The following is a 12048-nucleotide window of genomic DNA, read 5'->3' on the forward strand; positions in this document are numbered from 1 at the left end:
CCTCTCAAAAACAAGTGCGCAACACCGGCGCGAAAATGAGGCTCTGCCTATGATTTGGGAAAGCCCCTAAAGAGAAGGGTGTCTAAAAAAGTGCCTGCCGATATAATCTTATCAAAATACCCAGATTAAATGATTCCTCAAGGCTAAATATGTGTTAATAATGAATCGATTTAGCCCAGAAAAAGTCTACAGTCTTAATAAGCCCTTGTGAAGCCCTTATTTACAATCTTAATAAACATGGCTTACCGGATCCCATAGGGAAAATGACAGCTTCCAGCATTACATCGTCTTGTTAGAATGTGTCATACCTCAAGCAGCAAGAGACTGCTCACTGTTCCCCCAACTGAAGTTAATTCCTCTCAACAGTCCTGTGTGGAACAGCCATGGATTTTAGTAATGGTTGCTAAAATCATTTTCCTCATACAAACAGAAATCTTCATCTCTTTTCTGTTTCAGAGTAAATAGTACATACCAGCACTATTTTAAAATAACAAACTCTTGATTGAATAATAAAAACTACAGTTAAACACTAAAAAACTCTAAGCCATCTCCGTGGAGATGTTGCCTGTACAACGGCAAAGAGAATGACTGGGGTAGGCGGAGCCTAGGAGGGATCATGTGACCAGCTTTGCTGGGCTCTTTGCCATTTCCTGTTGGGGAAGAGAATATCCCACAAGTAAGGATGACGCCGTGGACCGGACACACCTATGTTGGAGAAAGGAGAAACTATAGGGTGCAGTGGTGACTGGAGTTTTAATTAAAATTTAGAACTGCCTCAAAAAAAAAGACAGGGCGGGCCGTGGACTGAACACACTACAAGAGAAATAAATTTATCAGGTAAGCATAAATTATGTTTTCTCTTGTTAAGTGTGTTCAGTCCACGGGTCATCCATTACTTATGGGATACCAATACCAAAGCTAAAGTACACGGACGATGGGAGGGACAAGGCAGGAAGGAACCACTGCCTGTAGAACCTTTCTCCCAAAAACAGCCTCCGAAGAAGCAAAAGTGTCAAATTTGTAAAATTTTGAAAAGGTTTGAAGTGAAGACCAAGTTGCAGCCTTGCAAATCTGTTCAACAGAGGCCTCATTCTTAAAGGCCCAGGTGGAAGCCACAGCTCTAGTGGAATGAGCTGTAATTCTTTCAGGGGGCTGCTGTCCAGCTGTCTCATAGGCTAAACGTATTATGCTACGAAGCCAAAAAGAGAGAGAGGTGGCCGAAGCCTTTTGACCTCTCCTCTGTCCAGAATAAACGACAAACAGAGAAGAAGTTTGCCGAAAATCCTTAGTTGCCTGTAAGTAGAACTTCAGGGCACGGACTACGTCCAGATTATGCAAAAGACGTTCCTTCTTTGAAGAAGGGTTAGGACATAATGATGGAACAACAATCTCCTGATTGATATTCCTATTAGAAACAACCTTAGGTAAAAATCCAGGTTTAGTACGCAAAACTACCTTGTCTGAATGAAAAATCAGATAAGGAGAATCGCAATGTAAGGCAGATAACTCAGAGACTCTTCGAGCCGAGGAAATAGCCATCAAAAACAGAACTTTCCAAGATAAAAGCTTAATATCAATGGAATGAAGGGGTTCAAACGGAACACCCTGAAGAACTTTAAGAACCAAGTTTAAGCTCCACGGAGGAGCAACAGTTTTAAACACAGGCTTAATCCTGGCCAAAGCCTGAACGTCTGGATTCTCTGCCAGACGTTTGTGTAAAAGAATAGACAGAGCAGAAATCTGTCCCTTTAACGAACTAGCGGATAAACCCTTTTCTAAACCCTCTTGTAGAAAAGACAATATCCTAGGAATCCTAACCTTACTCCATGAGTAACTCTTGGATTCACACCAATGTAAATATTTACGCCATATCTTATGGTAAATTTTTCTGGTAACCGGTTTCCGAGCCTGTATCAATGTATCAATAACCGACTCCGAGAAACCACGCTTTGAGAGAATCAAGCGTTCAATCTCCATGCAGTCAGCCTCAGAGAAATTAGGCTTGAATGGTTGAAAGGACCCTGAAGTAGAAGGTCCTGCCTCAGAGGCAGAGACCATGGTGGACAGGACGACATGTCCACTAGGTCTGCATACCAGGTCCTGCGTGGCCACGCAGGCGCTATCAGAATCACCGATGCTCTCTCCTGTTTGATCCTGGCAATCAGACGAGGCAGCAACGGAAACGGTGGGAACACATAAGCCATGTTGAAAATTCAAGGGGCTGCTAGTGCATCTACCAGCACCGCTCCCGGGTCCCTGGACCTGGATCCGTAACAAGGAAGCTTGGCGTTCTGGCGAGAAGCCATGAGATCCAGTTCCGGTTCGCCCCAACGAAGAATCAGTTGAGCAAATACCTCCGGGTGAAGTTCCCACTCCCCCGGGTGAAAGGTCTGGCGGCTTAGAAAGTCCGCCTCCCAGTTCTCCACGCCTGGGATGTAGATCGCTGACAGATGGCAAGAGTGAGACTCTGCCCAGCGAATTATCTTTGAGACTTCTAACATCGCTAGGGAACTCCTGGTTCCCCCTTGATGATTGATGTAAGCCACAGTCGTGATGTTGTCCGACTGAAATCTGATGAACCTCAGTGTTGCTAACTGAGGCCAAGCTAGAAGAGCATTGAATATCGCTCTTAATTCCAGAATGTTTATTGGAAGAAGTTTCTCCTCCTGAGTCCATGATCCCTGAGCCTTCAGGGAATTCCAGACTGCGCCCCAGCCTAGAAGGCTGGCATCTGTTGTTACAATCGTCCAATCTGGTCTGTGAAAAGTCATTCCCTTGGACAGATGAATCCGAGACAACCACCAGAGAAGAGAATCTCTGGTCTCCTGGTCCAGATTTAGTAAAGGGGACAGATCTGAGTAATCCCCATTCCACTGACTCAGCATGCATAATTGCAGCGGTCTGAGATGCAGGCGCGCAAATGGCACTATGTCCATTGCCTCGACCATTAAGCCGATTACTTCCATGCACTGAGCTACTGATGGGATTGGAATGGAATGAAGGGCACGGCAAGCATTTAGGATTTTTGATAACCTGGACTCCGTCAGGTAAATCTTCATCTCTACAGAATCTATAAGAGTCCCAAGAAAGGGAACCCTTGTGAGTGGTAACAGAGAACTCTTTTCCATGTTCACTTTCCACCCATGCGACCTCAGAAATGCTAGAACTATCTCTGTATGAGACTTTGCATTTTGAAAACTTGACGCTTGTATCAGAATGTCGTCTAAGTACGGAGCCAACGCTATGCCTCACGGTCTTAGTACCGCCAGAAGCGAGCCCAGAACCTTTGTAAAAATTCTCGGGGCCGTAGCTAACCCGAAGGGAAGAGCTACAAACTGGTAATGCCTGTCTAGAAAGGCAAACCTTAGGTACCGATAATGATCTTTGTGAATCGGTATGTGAAGGTAGGAATCCTTTAAGTCCACTGTGGTCATATACTGACCCTCTTAGATCATGGGTAGGATGGTTCGAATAGTCTCCATTTTGAATGATGGAACTCTTAGGAATTTGTTTAAGATCTTTAGGTCCAAGATTGGTCTGAAGGTTCCCTCTTTCTTGGGAACCACAAACAGATTTGAGTAAAATCCTTGCCCTTGTTCCGTCCGCGGAACTGGGTGGATCACCCCCATTACTAGGAGGTCTTGTACACAGTGAAGAAAAGCCTCTTTCTTTATTTGGTTTGCTGATAACCTTGAAAGATGAAATCTCCCTTGTGGAGGAGAAGCTTTGAAGTCCAGAAGGTATCCCTGAGATATAATCTCCAATGCCCAGGGATCCTGGACATCTCTTGCCCAAGCCTGGGCGAAGAGAGAAAGTCTGCCCCCCACTAGATCCGTTTCCGGACAGGGGGCCCTCTCTTCATGCTGTCTTAGGGGCAGAAGTAGGCTTTCTGGCCTGCTTGCCCTTGTTCCAGGACTGGTTGCTTTTCCAACCCTGTCTGTAACGAGCAGCAGTTCCTTCCTGTTTTGGAGCGGAGGAAGTTGATGCTGCTCCTGCCTTGAAATTACGAAAGGCACGAAAATTAGACTGTTTGGCCTTCGATTTGGCCCTGTCCTGAGGAAGGGTGTGACCCTTACCTCTAGTAATGTCAGCAATAATCTCCTTCAAGCCGGGCCCGAATAAGGTTTGCCCTTTGAAAGGAATATTAAGCAATTTAGATTTAGAGGTTACATCTGCTGACCAGGATTTAAGCCATAGCGCTCTGCGCGCCTGAATGGCGAATCCAGAGTTCTTAGCCGTTAGTTTGGTTAAATGCACAACGGCATCCGAAACAAATGCATTAGCTAGCTTAAGGGCTTTAAGCTTGTTCAAAGTCTCATCCAATGGTGCTGTGCGAATAGCCTCTTCCAGAGACTCAAACCAGAAAGCTGCTGCAGCAGTGACGGGTGCAATGCATGCAAGGGGCTGTAATATAAAACCTTGCTGAACAAACATTTTCTTAAGGTAACCTTCTAATTTTTTATCCATTGGATCTGAGAAAGCACAACTATCCTCCACCGGAATAGTGGTACGCTTGGCTAAAGTAGAAACTGCTCCCTCCACCTTAGGGACCGTCTGCCATAAGTCTCGTGTGGTGGCGTCTATTGGGAACATTTTTCTAAATATCGGAGGAGGGGAAAAAGGCACACCGGGTTTATCCCACTCCTTGTTAATAATCTCTGTAAACCTTTTAGGTATAGGAAAAACGTCAGTACACACCGGTACCGCATAGTATTTATCCAGCCTACATAATTTCTCTGGGATTGCAACCGTGTCGCAATCATTCAGAGCCGCTAATACCTCCCCTAGTAATACACGGAGGTTCTCAAGCTTAAATGTCTGAATCCGGTCTCCCTGGATCAGATCCGTCACCTACAGAATGAAGCTCTCCGTCCTCATGTTCTGCAAATTGTGATGCAGTGTCAGACATGGCCCTCATATCATCAGCGCGCTCTGTCCTTAACCCAGAGCTATCGCGCTTGCCTCTTAACTCAGGCAAATTAGATAATACTTCTTTCATAACATTAGCCATATCTTGTAAAGTGATTTGTAAGTGCCTTGATGTGCTTGGCGCCACAATCTCACGCACCTCCTGAGCGGGAGGCAAAGATACTGACACGTGAGGAGAGTTAGGCGGCATAACTTCCCCCTCGTTGTCTGGTGATAATTTCTTTACCGGTAAAGACAAACTTTTATTTAAAGTAACATCAATACAATTGGTACACATATTTCTATTGAGCTCCACATTGGCCTTTAAACATAATGAGCAAGCAGATTCATCTGTGTCAGACATGTTTAAACAGACTAGCAATGAAGCTATCAAGCTTGGAAATTTCTTACAATAAGTTTACAAGCAATATAAAAAACGCTGCAGCGCTTTTAAAAACACAAAAAAACTGTCATAGTTGAAATAACAACGAACTAATACCGTTATAGCAACCAATTTTAAACAGTAAATGTATGAAATTAGCAGAGGATTGCACCCATTAGCAAAAGAATGATTAACCCCTCAATACCCAAAACGGAAAATCAATTTAAGATTTAATGCTTTTCTCACAGTCAAACACACTGTCACAGGTCTGCTGTGACTGATTACCTCCCTCAAAAATGAATTTTGAAGACCCCTGAGCTCTCTGGAGACGTCCTGGATCAAAGAGGAAGAAGCAGGAAGACTGTGCTAGACAATGCGCTAAAAAAAGGTCCCTCCCACTCATATCACAACAGTGGGAGACCTGATATAACGGTGTCTATGCAGAAATATACGTTAGCCATGTGGAAAAAAATCATGCCCAAAAAGATTTATCACCAAAGTACCTCACAAAACGAATAACATGCCAGTAAACGTTTTTTAAAAAACAACTTTCCAGTGTTATGCAAAGTTATCACTAAGCCTGCTACCAGTCGCTTCTACTGCAGTTAAGGCTCATACATTTATTTCAGTACTAACAGTATTTAAAGTTAAATTCTAGTCCCTAGAAAATAACTCAACTGCGCATACATTTATCAGCCTGATACCAGTCGCTACTACTGCATTAAAGGCTGTACTTACGTCATATGGGTAACGGCAGTGTTTTCATAGTCAATTCCATTCCTAGAAAATATTTTACTGCACATACCTCATTTGCGGGTGACCCCGCATGCTATTCCCTTCTCCGAAGATACCCCACTCCTCAGAATGTGCGAGAACAGCCAGTGGATCTTAGTTACGTCTGCTAAGATCATAGAAAAAACGCAGGCAGATTCTTCTTCTAAATACTGCCTGAGAGAACAAACAGCACACTCCGGTGCTATTTTAAAATAATAAACTTTTGATTGAAGAATGTTACTCCTGTCTCCTCTCACAACCTCCTTTGTTGAGACTTGCAAGAGAATGACTGGGTATGACATGTGAGGGGTGGAGCTATATAGCAGCTCTGCTTGGGTGATCCTCTTGCAACTTCCTGTTGGGAAGGAGAATATATCCCATAAGTAATGGATGACCCGTGGACTGAACACACTTAACAAGAGAAATTAAATCCACAACCAAAAGAATAAGTTTTTCTTATAATTGAAAAGAAAAAAACTTAAAACCTAAGCAGATGAATCAAACTGAAACAGCTGCCTGAAGAACTTTTCTACCAAAAACTGCTTCCGAAGAGGCAAATACATCAAAACGGTAGAATTTAGTAAATGTATGCAAAGAAGACCAAGTCGCTACTTTGCAAATCTGATCAACTGAAGCTTCATTCTTAAAAGCCCACGAATGTAAAGACTGAGCCAGTGCCAAGATATCGTCCAAATAAGGAAACACCGCAATACCCTGTTCTCTGATTACAGAGAGTAGGGCACCGAGAACCTTTGAAAATATTCTTGGAGCTGTCGCTAGGCCAAATAGAAGAGCGACAAATTGGTAATGCTTGTCTAGAAAAAAGAATCTCAGAAACCGATAGTGATCTGGATGAATAGGAATGTGAAGATATGCATCCTGTAAGTCTATCGTGGACATATAATGACCTTGCTGAACAAAAGGCAGAATAGTCCTTATAGTCACCATTTTGAAAGTTGGCACTCTTACACAACAGTTCAAAATTTTCAGATCCAGAACTGGCTTGAATTAATTTTCTTTCTTTGGGACAATGAATAGATTTGAATAAAACCCCAGACCCTGTTCCTGAAACGGAACTGGAATAATTACCCTTAAAAGCTCTAAATCTGAAACACACTTTAGAAAAGCCTGAGCCTTCACTTTTTGCTGGATTTGCTGGAACACGTGAGAGAAAAAAATCTTCTCACAAGAGGTCTTATTTTGAATCCTATTTGATACCCTTGAGAAACAATGCTCTGAATCCAATGATTTTGGACAGAATCTGCCCAAATGTTCTGGAAAAATTTTAATCTGCCCCCCCCATCAGCTGAACTGGAATGAGGGCCGCACCATCATGCAGACTTGGGGGCTGGCTTTGGTTTCTTAAAAGGCTTGGATTTATTCAAACATGAAGAAGGCTTCCAATTGGAACCAGATTCCTTCGGGGAAGGATTTGGTTTCTGTTCCTTATTCTGTCGAAAAGAACAAAAACAATTAGAAGCTATAGATTTACCTTTAGATCTTTTATCCTGAGGTAAAACAAACTCCCTTCCCCCAGTGACAGTTGAAATAATGGAATCCAACTGAGAACCAAAAAAATTGTTACCTTGGAAAGAAAGAGATAGTAATCTAGACTTAGATACCATGTCAGCATTCCAATATTTGAGCCACAAAGCTCTTCTAGCTAAAATAGCTAAAGACATAGATTTAACATCAATTTTGATGATATCAAAAATAGCATCACAGATAAAATAATTAGCATATTGAAGCAAGCGAACAATGCTAGAAAAATCAGAATCTGTTTCCTGTTGCGCTAAGCTTTCCAACCAGAAGGTTGATGCAGCTGCAACATCAGCTATAGAAATTGCAGGCCTGAGAAGATAGCCAGAAAATAAATAAGCTTTCCTTAGATAAGATTCAAGTTTCCTATCTAAAGGATCCTTAAAGGAAGTACTATCTTCCATAGGGATAGTAGTACGTTTGGCAAGAGTAGAAATAGCCCCATCAACTTTGGGGATTTTTTCACAAAACTCCAATCTGGCTGCTGGCAAAGGATACAACCTAGAAGAAGGAATAAAAGAAGTACCAGGCCTATTCCATTCCTTTGAAATAATATCAGAAATAGCATCAGGAACTGGAAAAACCTCTGGATTAACCACAGGAGGTTTATAAACAGAATTTAAACGTTTACTAGTTTTAATATCAAGAGGACTAGTTTATTCAATATCCAAAGTAATTAACACTTCTTTCAACAAGGAACAAATATTCTCCATCTTAAAGAGATAAGTAGATGTGTCAGTGTCCATATCTGAGGTAGGATCTTCTAAATTAGATAGATCCTCATCAGAGAAGGATAATTCAGTATGTTTTCGGTCATTTGAAAATTAATCATCTTTATGAGAAGTTTTAAAAGACTTTTTACGTTTATTAGAAGGCGGAATGTCAGACAAAGCCTTCTGAATCACATCAGCAATAAAATCTTTTATATTCACAGGGATATCATGTACATTAGATGTTGAAGGAACAACAGGCATTGCACTAGTACTGATGGATACATTCTCTGCATGTAAAAGCTGATCATGACAACTGATACATACTACCGCTGGAGATATAATCTCTGCTAATTTACAACAGATACACTTATCTTTGGTAGAACTGTTATCAGGCAGCAGGAATCCAACAGTGGTTTCTGAGACACGATCAGATTGAGACATCTTACAAATGTAAGAGAAAAAAACAACATATAAAGCAAAATGATCAATTTCCTTATATGGCAGTTTCAGGAATGGGAAAAAATGCAAACAGCATAGCCCTCTGAGCATAGAAAAAGGCAAGAGGCATATAGGAAGTGGGGTTTAAATAATAAAATTATTTGGCGCCAAGTATGATGCGCAACTCAAAACAACATTTTTTGGCGCTAACAACATCCGTAAATGACGCAACTCGCGTCATAGCAGACGCAACCTTGTGCAAGGAAACCTGGCGTCAACTAAGACGCCGAAAATGGCGAATTTGCATCACCGAATGTAACTGCGCCAAAAATGACGCAATAAATATCAGCATTTTGTGGCCTCCAGAGTCTAAATTTTGCCCGCGGAAATTAATGAAAACAGTCAATTTTGAAGAAAAGACTATACTCCAGGTAAGAAAAAATAATTTCCTAAATATATTTTTCCCAATTTTGAAACTGATAGTCTGCAAAGGGAAATATACATAAACCTGACTCATGGCAAATATAAGTACAATACATATAATTTATAACTTTACATTAATACATAAAGTGCCAAACCATAGCTGAGAGTGTCTTTAAGAAATAAAAAAATACTTACCGAAAGACACCCATCCACATATAGCAGATAGCCAAACCAGTACTGAAACGGTTATCAGTAGAGGTAATGGAATATGAGAGTATATCGTCGATCTGAAAAGGGAGGTAGGAGATGAATCTCTACGACTGATAACAGAGAACCTATAAAAAGATTTCCCGCGAGGAAAACCATAGAATTCAATAGGTGATACTCCCTTCACGTCCCTCTGACATTCACTGTACTCTGAGAGGAATCGGGCTTTAAAATGCTGAGAAGCGCATATCACAGCAGAAAATCAAGCACAAACTTACTTCACTACCGACATAGGAGGCAAAGTTTGTAAAACTGAATTGTGGGTGTGGTGAGGGGTGTATTTATAGGCATTTTGAGGTCTGGGAAACTTTGCCCCTCCTGGTAGGATTGTATATCACATACGTCACTAGCTCATGGACTCTTGCTAATTACATGAAAGATAAATTGCGCCATGAGAGGAGCTGACAAAGTGCACCATTTTGAGAGGAGTTGACAAAGTGAACTATGAAAGGAACTGACAAAGTGCACCATTAAAGGAACTGACAAAGTGCACCATTAAAGGAACTGACAAAGTGCACCATTAAAGGAACTGACAAAGTGCACCATGAGAGGAGTTGACAAGGTGCGTCACGAGAGGAGTTGACAAGGTGCGTCACGAGAGGAGTTGACAAGGTGCGTCACGAGAGGAGTTGACAAGGTGCGTCACGAGAGGAGCTGACAAAGTGTGCCGTGAGAGGAGCTGACAAAGTGCGCATTGAGAGGAATTGACAAAGTGCGCCATTTTGAGAGGAGTTGACAAAGTGCGCCATTAGAAAAGTTGACAAAGTGCACCATGAGAGGAGCTGAAGGTCTAGGGTGTGACTAGGTGGCTTGATTATGGCTAGGCAGAGAGGGACCATTTATAATGCATTTGTTGATTATGCAAATCTACTGTAAAAAATACAGGTTTGGACTTTTTTAAAATAGCTAAATGCCCTTTACAGGGTAATGCAAAAGAGCTAAATGCCCTTTTAAGGGCAAAGCCCATACAAATGCCCTTTTCAGTGCAATAGGTAGCTTAAGTTTTTGTTAGAGTTAGATTTTTTATTTTGGCGAGTTGGTTGGGTGGTGGGCTTTACTGTTGGGGGGTCTTTGTATTTTTTTGCAGGTAAAAGAGCTGATTTCTTTAGGGGAATGCACTACAAAAGGCCCTTTTAATGGCTATTGGTAGTTTATTTTAGGCTAGGGTTTTTTTATTTTGGGGTTTATTTTTTATTTTTATAGGGCTATTAGATAAGGTGCAAGCCTTTGAGAAAGCCGCGTTAAAGGCAAAATGCGCATCAGGCGTATGTGGGGACAACATCCACTTGCATAGTTTATACATATTTGATAATTGTTGATATTAGGGTTTGTACCCTCTCACTATACTTTAGTCACACAGAGCTGTGCTTACTCCTGCTCCAATATTGCATTTTTTAGTATAAATTGTTGCGGGGTCAATCCTCCTTTTTAGGTAATTTCTTATGCAATTCGTGAGCGTCTGTTTGTTTGCACGGAGCTGTGTGTCTCTCTGATTTATTTAGTATCTACAATATTTTTTGTGGATGTTGTTACCCTATGTACATATATTTAATCTAAGTTTTAATGCATCCATACACTATCTACACTATTTTTTAAATTTATTTAAATTAAATGTTAAGTTTTATTAGATCCCTGGTTTAGGTGATCTTCCTTGTCATATTACACGCATATAGTTGTTTAAGTACCTTCTGAGTGCTAATATACTGTCAACTTTCTTTTTCTTTTGCTTGCAGTAACCATTGACAGTTAGCACCCCCCTTTACCTCATAATATTGAACTCTATTGGGATAATATATATTAGAATATGTATCATGCTTTAGCATGTAGTCTAATATGATACATTATTTCCTGAATATTAGATAGTATAAACAAGGGGTCCTTTTTTGTTTTGAATTTCCCACCCTATTAACTAATACACCCTATTAGATTAGGTGTAATTGTTTTTATTTTGGATAATTTCGTTTGTTATTTTTCGTAATTTAGTGTATGTTATTTTTTGTAATTTTAGAATTAAATTTTTTTAGTAGTGTTAGGTTTTTTTAATGTGTAATTTAGTTTATTTAATTGTTAGTTATTTTTAATTAAGTATAATAGTTATGTTAGATTAATTGTTTGTTTAAACTTAGTTTTTTTTTTAATTTCACAGGTAAGTTTTTATTTATTTTAAGATAGGGATTTTGTAATCTTAATTTAAAGTTAGGGGGTTGTTAGGTTTAGGGGTTAATAGTTTATTTTTTTGCAATGTGGGGGGCTGGCGGTTTAGGGGTTAATAGGTTTATTTAGTGGCGGTGATGTGGGAGGCCAGAGATTTCGGGGTTAATAACTTTATTTAGTGGCAACAATGTTGGAGCCGCGGAATAGGGGTTAATATCTTTATTATAGTATCAGCGATGTTGGGGTTTTGGGGAATAGGGGTTAATAACTTTATTATAGAGGCAGCGATGTCGGGAGCGGCGGAATAGGGGTTAATAACTTATTAGTGGCGGCGATGTCTGATTTGGGGTTAATACGTTTAATTTGGTGTCGGCGATGACAGGGCGGTGTATTAGGGGTTAATAAGTTTAATTTGGTGTCGCCGATGTCGGGGCGGATTAGGGGTATTTA

The 12048-nt window shown here is 40.8% G+C and overlaps 1 protein-coding gene across 1 annotated transcript in view; it reads right to left on the reverse strand.

The window, feature by feature from the left end:
• Window positions 1-12048, reverse strand: part of PRKCZ (protein kinase C zeta) — a 508310-nt gene that overhangs the window by 145781 nt on the left and 350481 nt on the right. The gene's annotated exons all lie outside the window — the stretch shown is intronic.

This window comes from Bombina bombina, chromosome 8 (assembly GCF_027579735.1).
Source record: "Bombina bombina isolate aBomBom1 chromosome 8, aBomBom1.pri, whole genome shotgun sequence".
In the NCBI taxonomy this organism is placed as follows: Eukaryota; Metazoa; Chordata; class Amphibia; order Anura; family Bombinatoridae; genus Bombina; species Bombina bombina.